Consider the following 16708-nt stretch of genomic DNA (forward strand, 5'->3'; position numbering starts at 1 on the left):
TATCATTTTATTATTAGCTCATTTTGTTTTTATTTTTTTATTTTTTTTTATTTTTATAATTTTTATTGAAGTTTCAATCAAGGCATACAAAAATCGGAGAACAATAAAGTACAAAAAAGGCACAAAACATGCAACACATAATACCGAGTCAAATGCAAAGGAAATATTGTGCAACCAGTTAGACCAAATAATAAACCACCCCCCTAAATGACACATGAGGACACTTTTGATCCTCACCACCATAAAGCAAACTTATAGGGGGATATCTTGAATAAATGAGACCTCTTTTGGATCTCCTATGTCGAACCTCAAGTTCTATTTTAGAGAAGTTACTCTACAACTGAGAAATCAAAGAAAAAAAAATATATAACATATATAACACATTGGTAGCGGATCTGAATCTAGCTAGCTCTTCAATGAAAGAGGAAGGATAAGGGGTAATATGGTGGTAATCATAATATTTAGAGCTGCTCCATATATTTACTATTCAATGAGAGTATTAGTTCCTATATGAGTATGTAGGATACTGCATTGGACAAGCCATAATCGCTTATAAATATGGGCAATAAGGCATTAAACATACATAACATTTGCAAAAATAAGAGATACAGATATTAACATCATATTTGACAAAACTAAAAGTGTACCTGAGAGGTTTCTTCCCTCATTACCTTCTTCTCCCCTCTGTTATATAGGTCACTCTTGGCCCTTATTATTTCAAGCTTACTACACTCATACGTTAACATTATATAGAGGCACATAGATAAGCAAATGCATCACAAAGTACATTGGAGCTTAAGTAGTATTATCATTTGCATAGTAGGATGCATCAGCCAGACCTAAAGACACGTAAAACCCCTATTATAATACTATTTGATATTGAGAATAACTAATAGGATATCCAGCTAAGTCACAATTAACCAAGGATAAAGGGTTATACCTTTTGAATTACACATTTTATCACTTCATGCCTGGGGATATGTGCTAGTTCAATAATATTAATGCAATCTCAAAGGGAGCCTGGTTTTAGGCTCCTTATGTAATATTATGTGCCAACGCTTTCCTGCACATTATAACACTAGAAATTAGACATCATATATCAAGAAGAAGTTATAGCAGCAGTACATTAAGCTAGCATTCTCAGCATATTAAGCCGTTCACATAGATATGAATACTTTTAAAGACTTGATTTCAACACTAAGGTTATTGTTACAAGTGATCACAACTGGAGCCCTTAGTTATAGCTTAGATAGTATCTTAAAAGTCTTCTAGAGCTAATGCCCAATGTCCACTCTATATTCCAGTGAAATGTCCTTCTTGATGAGTGGGGTCAGTTACTGGGGCAGTATTAGGCTATAGCATTTATTTAATACACATTAAGGCTATCTATATAAAGCACTCAAATATAGCACAATACTAATATTACAGTTATTACTCAAAGCTACACACCGACAGTTCTGCTGGAAAGTAGCATGTATAGGGTTTGATGAGAATATGAGCGATTACCCTAAAATATCTGTTTCTGGGGATCCAGCTTAAGGAGCACTGTCTCACACACCTCGGATCCCGTGCTCATCTGTACCATGAATTTTCAACCTATCCCGGTCCTGCTCCCCTCTGAAGCAGCATTTGCTTGTGTGATACAGAGAGCATGTAGAGAGCCTTTTCCCCTTCGAGTATCATGGCTGCCATACCCCGGGAGGTGCGGGTAACTTATTCCACGGCAGGCAGATGACATAGCTGCATGTAGGACTCTAAAGTATGTGCTCGCGCTGCTGAGCCTCTCTCTTGCATGTAATTTCTCCTTGAGTGGCCCCGAATCTCCCAGATCAGGCAGACGGTACCCAAGTGTTTCCCCAGTAAGGGCAGGGAGGGTCGGGAGGTGTGCAGATAGAGGCCGCGGTTTAGAATCCTTAGAGGCGTCAGGCAACACAGATCCCTGCAGGTCTGGACTAACTACATTGCGCTGCTGAGATATTTGGTGTGCTGCTCCTCCCGAAGTGTTCACTTCAGCTCGTTCAGCGCCAATTTGTGTTGCGGCTCCCTGCTCCACTGTCGCAACTGTGTGTGGGCCGGCATTAACATCCGACTGGGCTAAAAAAGGTATATCAGCCGTGTAAATTTTAGATGCCTGAGTCAGGTACTTGCGTGGTTCTGGTAAGGGCTGTACTTCTCTCTTCATGTTAACGCAAACACCCTTTAGGGAGGTGAATTCTTCTTGCAGAACTTCATGAAGCCTGAGGAAGTGTGTTTCAAGCATGGCTTTCACTTCCCTCAGGATTAGCTTAGTAGCTAGCGCCATATTGGAGAAACGAAATGCAGGTTTTCCAGCAGACGTATTAGGCCTCTCACCACTCCAAACAGTAAAATACCCGTTGAAATAAAGGATGGTTAGGGTTTTTCCTCCTCCTTCCAAATGCAATGATTTAAGAGCTGTCCAGTTACTATGGAACTGGTTTTATAACCCAGGGACCTGGGGGGGTATATTAGCGGCAGCTTTGACAACACTGTCAGTCTATAGAGGCCTCTCAGTCTCACGGATAGCTGCAGTGTAGTCAGCTGAGGAACATAGGTAGTCCGTTTTGTGTAATGTGTCTCCAGACTCTTCTAGGATAGTACAAGAGATTATGGCTATATTTCCAAAAAAGAAAATTGAAGTATAGTTGAAAAATAACTCCAAAATAGTCTTGTAAGATCAGGAGCTCCACAAAAAAACGTCCTACCGCAACAGCTATAGGCTCCGCCCCCCTATTAGCTCATTTTTTAGTAGTTGTGGCCCCAACAAAATTTTAATTGAACTCAAGATTTATATGTATTTTTATATTGATTAAATTCTATCTATTATTTATGCGTAGTTGTTGGATTTATTATACAAATTGTTTTCGTTCTATATATGGGTTTATATACACCTATATATCGATACTTGGTAGCACAATAATTCATCTTTAATATTTTTAACAAGTCATAGACATAATAAACCATACCCCTCAGCTTCCAAGCGCCCTTCATATATCTGTATTTTTGATTATAGCTGTGTTGGTTATGCAAAACTGGGGAATGGGTAATAAAGGGATTTTTTTTTTAAAACAACAAAAATTATGGTGTTGACTGTCCCTTTAATGTTTTTTAAATAAACTAAATATTTTATTGCAGTTATACCATTTCATATCCATAAAAGCAAGATATTTGTTTTTAAATGGATATTAAATGATACATTTAATCTGATCTCACTTTAAAATGCTTCATTGAGGAAAATAAAACAATATTGCAATATACATTCAATATTTATTTGATTGCTTTTGCTGTATTAACGCATCTAAACAGTGTGCTTGTTCCACTTCCTGCAGAGAAGCTAGAGCGCCTCCACTATACTTAAAGGGACGGTAAATACTGTGAGATTTTAATATAAAAGGGTTTAGCTCAAGTGTTAACTCTGCTAGAAGTAAGCTTTTGCATGCCTCGGTTGTGTTCGTATTAAGTTGAAAGTAAAACGTTATGGCTCACCTGCTAACCTATAAAAATAGAAAGGAGAAAAAGGGCGCCTCCTAGTGTAGCCAATGGGTAACGTTAAGGGAGTACAAATATTGGTAATATAATCACATAATATGAAGGCAGAGATAATGCCGAGGGAGACGACCTAGGATCTTATCAGTGTCCTAGAAAACTGTGCACAGAATTGGGCAGCTCCTTCTGGAATCAATAGAAGATTCAACGATCTAGAAAAGTGGAAATAAGAAGGGCGACTCCTAGTGCAGAGCAGTAAGTTAGATATCACCCTTATCTGAATCCCAGATGTACAGGTACTCACACTTTGATGCGCACACGATAGTGCAAGTATCACCTACTGGGTATATTACAGTGACCCAGTGCACAGCGGTAAATCCAAGAGATCCCAATGTATCCTTCGTTGCAGGGCTTGGATAGCCGTATGAATACAGGAGACTCAAGATAATGTTATGTATATAAAAACTTTATATGGTACAAATAATATGACAATGAATCATTAAAAATGTGTAAAAACAATCCAGTATTACTTGCTACGCGTTTCTCGGCGTTAACCACACCATTTCCTCAGCCTGAGGAAACGGCGTGGTCAAACTTACAATATTGTACGCATGATCCCCCATAGAAGTCAATGGAGCAAAACGCGCAAACACGGTAGCATATTCTCAGGAGCACTAATCCAAAATGTAAATATGAATATTTCACATTCCAATGTCCTTCAAATAGCAGAATATGTTCTATTTATTAATAAATACTTATTTCTACATATATCTGATGTTATTTTGGTACAATATATATATTCTTTACATATACATATACATTATATATATATATATATATATATATATATATATATATATATATATATATATACACACACAGTGGATGATTATATATAGGTATAAACAGATATATATAGGAATATCTATTTAGAAATACTTAGAACATATTCTGCTATGTGCAGAACATTGGAATGTGAAATATTTACAATAAATACAAAGTTTAACACTTCATTAAATATGAATATAACATAAATATGCTTTACATGTTTTCATCTACAGGTAGCCCTCAGTTTACGCCGGGGTTAGGTTCCAGAAGGAATGGTTGTAAATCGAAACAGTTGTAAATTGAAACCCAGTTTATAATGTAAGTCAATGGGAAGTGAGGGAGATAGGTTCCAGACCCCTCTCAAAATTGTCATAAGTAACACCTAATACATTATTTTTAAAGCTTTGAAATGAAGACTTTAAATGCTAAACAGCATTATAAACCTAATAAAATAATCATACAACGCAGAATATATAATTAAACTAAGTTAAATGAACAAAAACATTTGCTAAACAGCATTATAAACATAATAAAATAACCACACAACACAGACTTTACTTGCATTTTTCAGCAAACTGTCTTTCTATGCATTCCAATCTGGACTGATTTATAGACAGGAAGATATTGTTCCTTTGAAATCTGCTCGATAGCTCAGGTCTGGTTAAACTGATTAATTTCAGCTTGCTTGGCTTTGCTGCAACACAAGCGGACAGCTCCACCTACTGGCTATTTTAATAAATGCACTGCTTCTCAATGCTCTTCAATAGCAGTCACATGACTGGAAAAAAAGGTTGTTATTCTGAAACGGTGTAAATTGAACCGTTGTAAAACGAGGGCCACCTGTATTAAACTGCAAAGGGCTGCAATGCACTTTTATATATGTATACATATGTATTTATATGTGTATATACAGTATGTATATATATATATATATATATATATATATATCTGTAAATACATATATACACATATAAATTCATATGTACACATATATAGACATATATATATACAGTACACAGATATCAGTTCACTTGCTGAATCACATTGAGAAAGGCTGTGCAACAGCTGAAACATGTTTGTGTAGTTCAACTTGTTTTTAAACTACTTTTATTACTCAACTTATACCACTTATAATTAATTTTGCTGCATTAACTGTTGCCTCATGCTACCCCTGACACCTGAAGCCGACGGTTCCTGATATCGGCCAGGAATACAGGGAGGTGACATGATAGCAGCAGTGCAGTAATTGTGGTGTACCTTTAGGTAATATATCTATGTGGGTAATGATAGGTGATGTTTATCACCTTAGTCATTAATTTTTAAATAAATTCCTTAATAAAGATTATAGGTTTTAATACCAGTATATACATTTATTATTCGCTAGCAGATATTTCATGCTGTAATTTTACAGCTTATTACAAGCGATAGGTGTAAGAGTGCTTAATATCCCTTCTATACTCTCCCATTTCCTTTTCCTATTTTTTTGCTTGCAAGCAACCGCAATAAACTCCTTTTCGCTTGCACGTAACTGTTAGCGCTCCAGTCATAATCTGGCCCTTATTGTTTATATTGTCCCCTTTTTATGTACATTAGCTTTGAAAATTGAGGATTTTCTAATTCTCAGAACTGAAAAGCATCCTGCAGACTTCTCAATGTAAAGATGAAAAAAATCCTAAAAAAAAGGAAACAAACAGACGCTCCTTTTATTAGTAAAAGGAAAAGGACCACTCACTTTTATGTAAGCATGCGATCGTGCTAAACTAGCAGGCTTAGACTTGTGAGCCATAGATAAATGAGTTACAAAGTCTGTAACAAAAAAGAGTGCTTTACCCCTGCAATTATTTAGGAAAAATCTCACTGAATAATACAGGAACGATTTTTAACCATTCATACTTTCGGCTAGATTACGAGTCTTGCGTTATGAGTAAAAAAGGTTCATAATGCTGCTTTTTTACTACCGCTGCTATTACGAGTCTTGTAGGTACAGCTGTCCCGCACCCTTTTTTTGCCTTACCGCAAATCAACTTACGCAATTTGCGTATAGTCTTTTTTCAATGGGACTTCCATTGCTCCAGTATTACAAGCTTTTTTTTTTTAGGCCAAAAAGTGAGCGGTACAGCCTATCCCGCCAAAGATTCGTAATGCAATCTAAAGTCAGTAGTTATGAGTTTTACACTACAAAGCCATAGCATAAAACTCATAAAGTGCTAAAAAGTACACTAACACCCATAAACGGCCTATTAACCCCTAAACCGAGGCCCTCCCGCATTGCAAACACTAAAATAAAATTATTAACCCCTAAGCTGCCGCTCCGGACATTGCCGGCACTAGAATAAACATTATAACCCCTAAACCGCCGCACTCCCGCCTCGCAAACACTAGTTAAATATTATTAACCACTAATCTGATGTCCCTAACATCGCCACCACCTACCTACATTTATTAACTCCTAATCTGCCGCCCCCAACATCTCTGCCACTATATTATATTTATTAACCCCTAAACCTAAGTCTAACCCTAACCTTAACACCCCCTAACTTAAATATAGTAAAAATAAATCTAATTAAAACCTACAATTAATAACTAAATAATTCCTATTAAAAACTAAATACTTACCTGTAAAATAAACCCTAAGATAGCTACAATATAACTAATAGTTACATTGTATCTAGCTTAGTGTTTATTTTTATTTTACAGGCAAGTTTGTATTTATTTTAACTAGGTATAATAGTTACTAAATAGTTATTAACTATTTAATAACTACCTAGCTAAAATAAATAAAAATTTAACTGTAAAATAAAACCTAACCTAAGTTACACTAACACCTAACACTACACTACAATTAAATAAATTATCTAAATCAAATACAATTAAATAAATTAAATACAATTACCTACATTACAAAAAAACCCACTAAATTACACAAAATAAAAAACAAATTACAAGATATTTAAACTAATTACACCCAATTTAATAGCCCTATCAAAATAAAAAAAGCTCCCCCAAAATAAAAAACCCTAGCCTAAACTAAACTACCAATAGCCCTTAAAAAGGGCCTTTTGCGGGGCATTGCCCCAAAGAAATCAGCTCTTTTACCTGAAAAAAATATACAAACAACCCCCCAACAGTAAAACCCACCACCCACACAACCAACCCCCAAATAAAACCCTAACTAAAAAAAACTAAGGTCCCCATTGCCCTGAAAAGGGCATTTGGATGGGCATCACCCTTAAAAGGGCATTTAGCACTATTGCAGCCCAAAGCCCTAACCTAAAAATAAAACCCACCCGATAAACCCTTAAAAACACCTAACACTAACCCCCTGAAGATCCACTTACAGTTTTGAAGATCCGACATCCATCCTCAACGAAGCCGGGAGAAGTCCTCATCGAAGCAGCAAGAAGTCCTCAACGAACCCGGGAGAAGTCTTCATCCAAGCCGGGAGAAGTGGTCCTCCAGACGGGCAGAAGTTTTCATCCAGACGGCATCTTCTATCTTCAGCCATCCGGCACAGAGCGGGTCCATCTTCAAGACATCCGGCGAGAAGCATCCTCTTCGAACTAAGTCTTCTTCCCGAATGAAGGTTCCTTTGAATGACGTCATCCAAGATGTTCTAATCAGCCAATAGAATGCGAGCTCAATCCTATTGGCTGATTGGATCAGCCAATAGAATTGAAGTTCAATCCTATTGGCTGATTTCATCAGCCAATAGATTTTTTTCAGCCTTAATTCCGATTGGCTGATAGAATTCTATCAGCCAATCGGAATCTAAGGGTTGCCATCTTGAATGACGTCATTTAAAGGAACCTTCATTCGGGAAGAAGACTTCGTTCGAAGAGGATGCTCCGCGCCGGATGTCTTGAAGAAGGACCCACTCCACGCCAGATGGATGAAGATAGAAGATGCCGTCTGGATGAAGACTTTTGCCCGTCTGGAGGACCACTTCTCCCGGCTTGGATGAAGACTTCTCCCGGCTTCGTTGAAGACTTCTTGCTGCTTCGATGAGGACTTCTCCCGGCTTCGTTGAGGATGGATGTCGGATCTTCAAAACTGTAAGTGGATCTTCAGGGGTTTAGTGTTAGGTTTTTTAAGGGTTTATTGGGTGGGTTTTATTTTAGGTTAGGGCTTTGGGCTGCAATAGAGCTAAATACCCTTTTAAGGGCAATGCCCATTCAAATGCCCTTTTCAAGGCAATGGTGAGCTTAGTTTTTTTTAGTTAGGGTTTTATTTGGGGCGTTGGTTGTGTGGGTGGTGGGTTTTACTGTTGGGAGGTTTGTTTGTATTTTTTTCAGGAAAAAGAGCTGATTTCTTTGGGTAATGCCCCGCAAAAGGCCCTTTTAAGGGCTATTGGTAGTTTAGTTTAGGCTAGGTTTTTTTATTTTTGGGGGGGGCTTTTTCTATTTTGATACGGCTATTAGATTAGGTGTAATTAGTTTAAATATCTTGTAATTTGTTTTTTATTTTGTGTAATTTAATGTTTTTTTGTAATTTAGGTAATTGTATTTAATTTATTTAATTGTATTTAATTTATTTAATTGTATTTAATTTATGTAATTTATTTAATTGTAGTGTAGTGTTAGGTGTTAGTGTAACTTAGGTCAGGTTTTATTTTACAGGTAAATTTGTATTTATTTTAGCTAGGTAGTTAGTAAATCGTTAACAACCATTTACTAACTATTCTACCTAGTTAAAATAAATACAAACTTGCCTGTAAAATAAAAATAAACCCTAAACTAGCTACAATGTATCTATTAGTTATATTGTAGCTAGTTTAGGGTTTATTTTACAGGTAAGTAATTTAGTTTCGAATAGGAATTATTTAGTTATTAATTGTAGGTTTTAATTAGATTTATTTTAATTATATTTAAGTTAGGGGGTGTTAGGGTTAGGGTTAGACTTAGGTTTAGGGGTTAATAAATATAATATAGTGGCAGCAACGTTAAGGGCGGCAGATTAGGGGTTAATACTTGTAGGGGGAGGGAGATTAGGGGTTAATAAATATAATGTAGGTGGCGGCGATGTTGGGGCAGCAGATTAAGGGTTAATAAGTATAATGTAGGTTGCGGCGATGTCCGGAGCGGCAGATTAGGTGTTAATAAGTATAATGTAGGTGTCGTGATGTTAGGGGCGGCAGATTAGGGGTTAATAAGTGTAAGATTAGGGGTGTTTAGACTCTGGGTTCATGTTAGGGTGTTAGGTGTAAACATAAATTTAGTTTCCCCATAGGAATCAATGGGGCTGCGTTACGGAGATTTACGCTCCTTTATTGCAGGTGTTAGACTTTTTTTCAGCCGGCTCTCCCCATTGATGTCTATGGGGAAATCGTGCACGAGCACGTACAACCAGCTCACCGCTGACTTAAGCAGCGCTGTATGGAGCACAATTTTGCTCTACGCTCACTTCTTGCCTAATAACGCCGGGTTTAGGAAAACCTGTAATACCAGCGTGCGGCTACCGTGAACGTGCTTCTCTGAGACAGAAGGAATTCAGTGTTAGCCGCATGCGAATTAGAAGCCGTGGGCGTTATTCTAGATGCTGGAGACGCCAATGGGGAACCAATCGGTTAGATACCGATGGTTTCGTCACAGCCAAAAAAAATAATAATAATCGAGGGTGGAGGAACGTATAGTTGATTGAACAAACTCGGCAAGTAATAAAAGGTATTTAGGCAAATCTAATTAAAAAAAACATGAATGAAACTAGCGTTCAATTTTAATGCAATTTCGGAATATGAATAGCAAAAGCTCTGACTTTTAACTTTTACTTTAAGCAGACAGAATCTATCACACTGAATAGCAGTGCTAAAGTTAACTGTGCAAGCAAGGACTTTATAATTACAGATAGAGTATTAGCTTATTAGCTTTAATCTCGCAATCTGACATCCAAAATATTAACAGGTCCTCTTGTTACAGCATTATTTCTGAATTTATTAATAGCCGGCTGCAAAAAATATTGTTTGTATCTAACTGCTTGATATGATACAAACCAAGTATAATGTTTCACATCTAGATACATGATTCTCAGAGGTGTTATTCACACACCTATACTAAATATTAATATCTAGAGATTTTAAGCAGTCATAATCTATTACACTGAACAGCTGGGCTAAAGTTGACTGTGCAAGCAAGGACTTTATAATTACAGATAGAGTATTAGCGAGATAGCTTTAATCTCATAATCTGACATCCCACATATTAACAGGTCCTCTTGTTACAGCATTATTTCTGAATTTATTAATAGCCGGCTACAAAAGATAATCGCCTAGATTACAAGTCTTGCGTTAGCCTTAAAAAGCAGCGCTGAGAGGTCCCAACGCTGCTTTTTAACGCCTGCTGGTATTACGAGTCTGACAGGTACAGGTGTACCGCTCACTTTTATTCCGCGACTCGAGCTTACCGCAAATCCCCTTAGGTCAATTGCATATCCTATCTTTTTAATGGTATTTGCCTAACGCCTGTATTACGAGTTTCGGAAGAAGTGAGCGGTAGACCCTCTCCTGTCAAGACAGGATCCTACCGCATTTAAAAGTCAGTAGTTAAGAGTTTTATGGGCTAACGCCGTAACATAAAACTCTTAACTAAAGTGCTAAAAAGTACACTAACACCCATAAACTACCTGTTAACCCCTAAACCGAGCCCCCCCCCCCACATCGCAAACACTTAAATAAAGTTTTTAACCCCTAATCTGCTGACCGGACATCGCCGCCACTTTAATAAATATATTAACTCCTAAACCGCCGCACTCCCGCCTCGCAAACACTAGGTAAGTTTTATTAACCCCTAATCTGCCGTCCCTAACATCGCCGACACCTACCTACATTTATTAACCCCTAATCTGCCGACCCCAACGTCGCCGCTACTATATTAAATTTATCAACCCCTAAACCTAAGTCTAACCCCCCTAACTTAAATATAATTTAAATAAAACAAAATAAAATTACTACAATTAAATAAATTATTCCTATTTAAAACTAAATACTTACCACACCTAACACTACACTATAATTAAATGAATTTACTAAATTACCTACAATTAACTACAATTAAATAAAATAAATTAAAATACGAAAAAAAAAACACTAAATTACAGAAAGAAAAAAAAATAATTACAAGAATTTTAAACTAATTACACCTAATCTAATCCCCCTAATAAAATAAAAAAGCCCCCCAAAATAATAAAAATCCCTACCCTATACTAAATTACAAATAGCCCTTAAAAGGGCTTTTTGCGGGGCATTGCCCCAAAGTAATCAGCTCTTTTACCTGTAAAAAAAAATACAATACCCCCCCAACATTAAAACTCACCATCCATACACCCAACCCTACTCTAAAAACCAACCCAATCCCCCCTTAATAAAACCTAACACTACCCCCTTGAAGATCACCCTACCGTGAGACGTCTTCACCCAGCCGGGCACAAGTGGTACTCCAGAGGGGCAGAAGTCTTCATCCGATCCGGGCAGATGAGGTCCTCCAGAGGGCAGAAGTCTTCATCCAGGCGGCATATTCTATCTTCATCAATCCGGAGCGGGTCCATCTTGAAGCCAGCCGACGCGGAGCATCCATCCGACGCGGAGCATCCATCCAGAACGACGACTACACGACGAATGACGGCTCCTTTAAATGACGTCATCCAAGATGGCGTCCCTTGAATTCCGATTGGCTGATAGGATTCTTTCAGCCAATCGGAATTAAGGTAGGAAAAATCCTATTGGCTGATTGGATCAGCCAATAGAATGCGAGCTCAATCCTATTGGCTTATTGGATCAGCCAATAGGATTGAACTTCAATCCTATTGGCTGAAAAAGAAGAAGAAAAGATCCAAATGAGCCACAGAAACCAGTTTCTGCATATGTCCTGTTTTTTCATGACACGCAAGCTGCTATCAAAGGACAGAATCCTAATGCCACATTTGGAGATGTGTCCAAAATTGTAGCATCCATGTGGGACAGTCTGGGTGAAGAGCAAAAACAGGCTTATAAGAGGAAGACTGAAGCAGCTAAGAAGGAATATCTGAAGTCCCTTGCAGTCTACAGAGCAAGCTTGGTTTCCAAGAGCTACAGTGACCAAGGAGAAGCAAAGAACCCCTAGCCCAGCCAACCCTCCAAAATGATTCTCCCAAAGCAGTCCATGTAGAACCTGCCTCCCCAACCCTCTTCTCTGTACCCAGGCCTGGCCTTCTTCTTGTCACCAGCTGATCTGCAGAGCTATCGTGGTCACCCTCATCCTAGTCTGTCCCGAAGTCTCAACACCAAATCCATGTTGCCCAGCATCAGTGCCTCTCCACCACCTCCTTTCCAAATCAGTCCTCCTCTCCATCAGCACTTACGTCACCCTCAAAGTTCTCTCCTCAACCAATCTCTCAACATGCAGCAACAGTCCCCCATCATGACAATGCAGTCTCCCATAAACACATCTCCCACAGGTCAACAGGAATTCTCTCATCTCCAAAATGAATACTCAAGCAGTGTCGGCCCTCGATCACCCACCTCCTCCAATCCTTCTGGAAACACGGAGTGGGACAATGAATATCCAAACAGAGAGTGGGAAATTAACCACTGCGGCTCTCTGCAAGGGGACAAGTCTCTCTACCTCACTTAAACCACAAGTTTGTTTGCAATTGAAGGTTGAAGGAATGGACATATTAGAAAGTCTACAGCACTGGACATCTATCGAAAAACCCAAGCCAGCCACAGTCACCAAGATATGCAGACTAATATGCTTGGTTCTCCTCAAGTCTCTGAGAACTGGTTTAGTTTGGGACAGCGTACTTGGCCATATTAAGAGCCAATTCTCCTATAACTTCTAAAGAACAAAAACTAAAATAAAAAAAACCCATCTTCTGGCACTATACAGGCCACGGACATATGAGAATGAATAGTGTACAAGGGCAAGGGGCTACTCTGTTAGTAGAGCTCATCCTTGCATATACATCGCAAAGTGGTTTGTTAATATTGTATATTTGAAATACCCCCACCAAAAAAAAACAAAAAAACAATTCTAATGTGGGAAATACCTAAATAATAAACTGTGCAACTATAAACAAGAAAAATACAATGTGAAAAAATATGATTAAGAAAAAAAAAAAGATAAAATATAATTTGTTGAATAGTTGTAAGTAGTTTTAAATGTGGTTTTAGGATTGTGCTAAGACATCCTTAAGAATTTTTCTTTTGTGTATAGAAATAAAACAAGTAGTTTACTTTATAGTAAAACTTTTTATATTAATTGTAGCACATTTTTTAGTTATACATAGGTTGTGTAAAAAAATACTGCCAAATTTTTTTGTGTTTTTTTCCATTTTATTTTTAAAGTGAGAAGATATATTCTCTCCAAGATCAGTTGAATTATTTTATTTTTTCCGCCATAACTTCACCTTAATCTTAATTGTTGATAACGAGTTTCTTTATGAGAAGAAAAAAAATGGACAAAACTGATTTCTGATTTATTAATAATAATAATAATAATAATAATATGAATTTTTTATGTTTAGGGCTGGGCTGTTTATGCCTTTGTTGTCAGAATATTCATTTGGTTTCACAATTGCTTATTTGAATTTTCTTTTTAATAAAAACTTCTGAAAAATAAAAATTGTTCCTGTATTATTCAGTGAGGATTTTTCCTAAATAATTGCAGGGGTAAAGCACTCTTTTTTGTTACAGACTTTGTAACTCATTTATCTATGAGTCTCCTTAGTGCTATATTGCCCCCCTAACAGGTGCTTGTTGATTACAAAAATATTTGGCACCTATAGGTACTTACCATTAGTACTACTTTACCTACTATCTTGTTACTATATTAGACTTGTGAGCCGCTTGGCTGACTCCGTTCATGACAGATGAGGCGAAGACGGTCCCAGCTCTTGCTACCATATAGGACATATAGGCTTTGTAATCCTTCTCAAGGCTGCCGGTCACATGACGTAACTGTTCCATGTAATCTGGCAATAGTTAGTACACCGGCACAGAGGGGGAGCAGGCTGTGAATGCAGAGATACTGGAGCCCTCAAAATGTTATATTAGTAAAAGCCAAGTAAGGGCCAATACAGTGGTATATTAAAAAAAATATTGAGTTAAAAAACAGCAATGCGTTTCTCGGCAATCAACGCCATTTAATTCGTTTCCAAATTCTTAGAACTTAAAAAGCACCCTGCAGACTTGTCAGAAACCTTATTGGCTTTAAAAGATAAGTACTGCAGGACAATGCACTCTATATTAGACAGGGAAGAAGGAAGACGCTCGTGGCTTTCGACTCTTTCAGAGCAGGATTTATTCTTGTGACAGTTCAAAATACTAATATGTGTGCAAATCCAGATCTTAGTTTCTGGAACTTTTACAAGAATACATCTCGGCTCCAAAAAGAGATGAATGCCACGAGAGCCTGATTACTTCCACATTCGGATCCTAACAAAGGATCCAAATGCACATGTCTACTCTATACTAACATTATGAGCAGGACTAGCCTTGTCAGCTGCAGACTCAAGCCCGGATTGGCTCCTCTAAATGAGGCATATGGTGGGGGAGTTTGGCCACTAATAAACTATTACAGAAAACAAGATATGTATTTATCTGAAGCATTTTTAGACTTGGCCGTTATGTTATTCTATACCAAGAGTGTCCTTTTTAAGAATGGTGACATTTAACTGAACCTACAATATTCCAAACAGTGATTGGTTAGATCAGAACACAAGCTCATTTTTATCTGTAACAATAAAAATCAAAAGAAGGCGCCTCATCCCTTAGTGGAAACATTTTGGGAAGTTTGTATCATTTTATTTGTCCCTAATTGGCCAATGCAAAGAAGACTATGGCCATGGATTCTGCCAGGCTCGTTAAAAGGTGTATTCCAGAACTACTCCTGATTTGCAAAACCTTGTAAATTGTGCTAAATTTTGGGTTCCATTTTGGCATTCATGCTCATTTAAGACAACTGGCCAATTTGAGGCATAGACATGCTACAATAATGAATAAGGGATCAGAGAAATCTGCCACCCTAGAATTGCCAATGAAGTAATGTGCATTCCTTTAAGACACCTATGTCTGCTTATCAGCCATGACTGATCTGAAAATCTGATGTTCTATGGATTTTGCAACAGATATTTATACAAATATTTTCAACTCTCTAGTATTCATTGTATTTTCCAATATAAACATTAATAGAAAATGTACATTTATTGTACCTGTGAAAAGTGGGTTATTATTTGCAGTCCTTTGATGTTATTAATATACCAGAGTTCCAACACATTTATTGGTAACCTCGCCTCCTGAGGAGACCAAATTCCCTGCACACCTCAGGACCCCCATGCTGTGCCCCAACTTAGGACATTGTGTCTGTCGTGTTTATTGTCCAGAATGGACATAGAAAGGAAGCTCCCAAAGATATATACTGATGATTGATCAACCATGAAAGAGATCACCTTGTTATAGGATCCAATAAAATTATTTGGGACAGTTGATTGCAATACTTGCACCAGCATTGACCCAACATGCAAAGTTGAAGAGGTCTCATGTGAAACCGAGCAACAGGATTGGCATTTAATGTCGCAATCATCAGTCCTAGCACTTCCATACAGAGATCTACCATAGGGTTAGGAGAAGACAGAAGCTTCGCACAAGTTGACTTTAAGTTTTGCATCCTCTGATCTGATAAGGAAAAAATAAAAAAATTCCTGTGTATTTTTGTGTATTTGTTTTAATTATTTGTTGATTTTTAAAATTACGGTTTTCATTGTGCACTTTGGTAATGTATGCATCTCCTTCCCATAGGAAGATGATGCAGTGTATGCCCCTTAGCGAGACACCCTGTTTTCATGGTAAAAAGGGGCTTTAGACCATTCCACCAAGGAAATAGAAGTACTGGCGAGCATTCTTAAATAATCTCGCCAGCCTAGAGACCTTTAGATCATCAGCCCTTAGTCTTGCCAGATGACCAGTTTCCAGCAGTACACTCCAGTGTTTCAGCAGGTTGTTCAGTACAATCTCTGTTCTGTAGTTTTTACTGTAATCCTTGGGGTGTAAAAATATTTCTATGTGTGTTATATTTGCAGTAAAGGAATGTGAAGTCATTGATTTGTGTATGTTACAGGCAGCCAAATATATATATAACTAACTAAAGGTATTAACCCCTAAACCCCTGGCCTCCCATATCACTAGCACTTACTAAACCTATTAACCCCTAAACCGCCAGCCCCCCACATCGCCATAAACTAAATTAACCTATTAACCCCTAAACCTAACAACCTGCTAACTTTACATTAAATATTAACTCATCCCTATCTTATAATAAATTTAAACTTACCTTTAGATTTAAATTAAACTATATTAAACTAATAATTAATCTACCCTATTATACTAAAATTACATTAAACTATATTAAAT

The 16708-nt window shown here is 37.4% G+C and overlaps 1 pseudogene; it reads left to right on the top strand.

Moving 5' to 3' along the window:
• The first annotated feature begins 2316 nt into the window (after positions 1 to 2316).
• On the top strand, positions 2317 to 13015 carry LOC128664641 (TOX high mobility group box family member 2-like; annotated as a pseudogene).
• The last annotated feature ends 3693 nt before the right edge of the window (positions 13016 to 16708 follow it).

The sequence above is a fragment of the Bombina bombina genome, chromosome 6, assembly GCF_027579735.1.
Source record: "Bombina bombina isolate aBomBom1 chromosome 6, aBomBom1.pri, whole genome shotgun sequence".
Classification (NCBI taxonomy): Eukaryota; Metazoa; Chordata; class Amphibia; order Anura; family Bombinatoridae; genus Bombina; species Bombina bombina.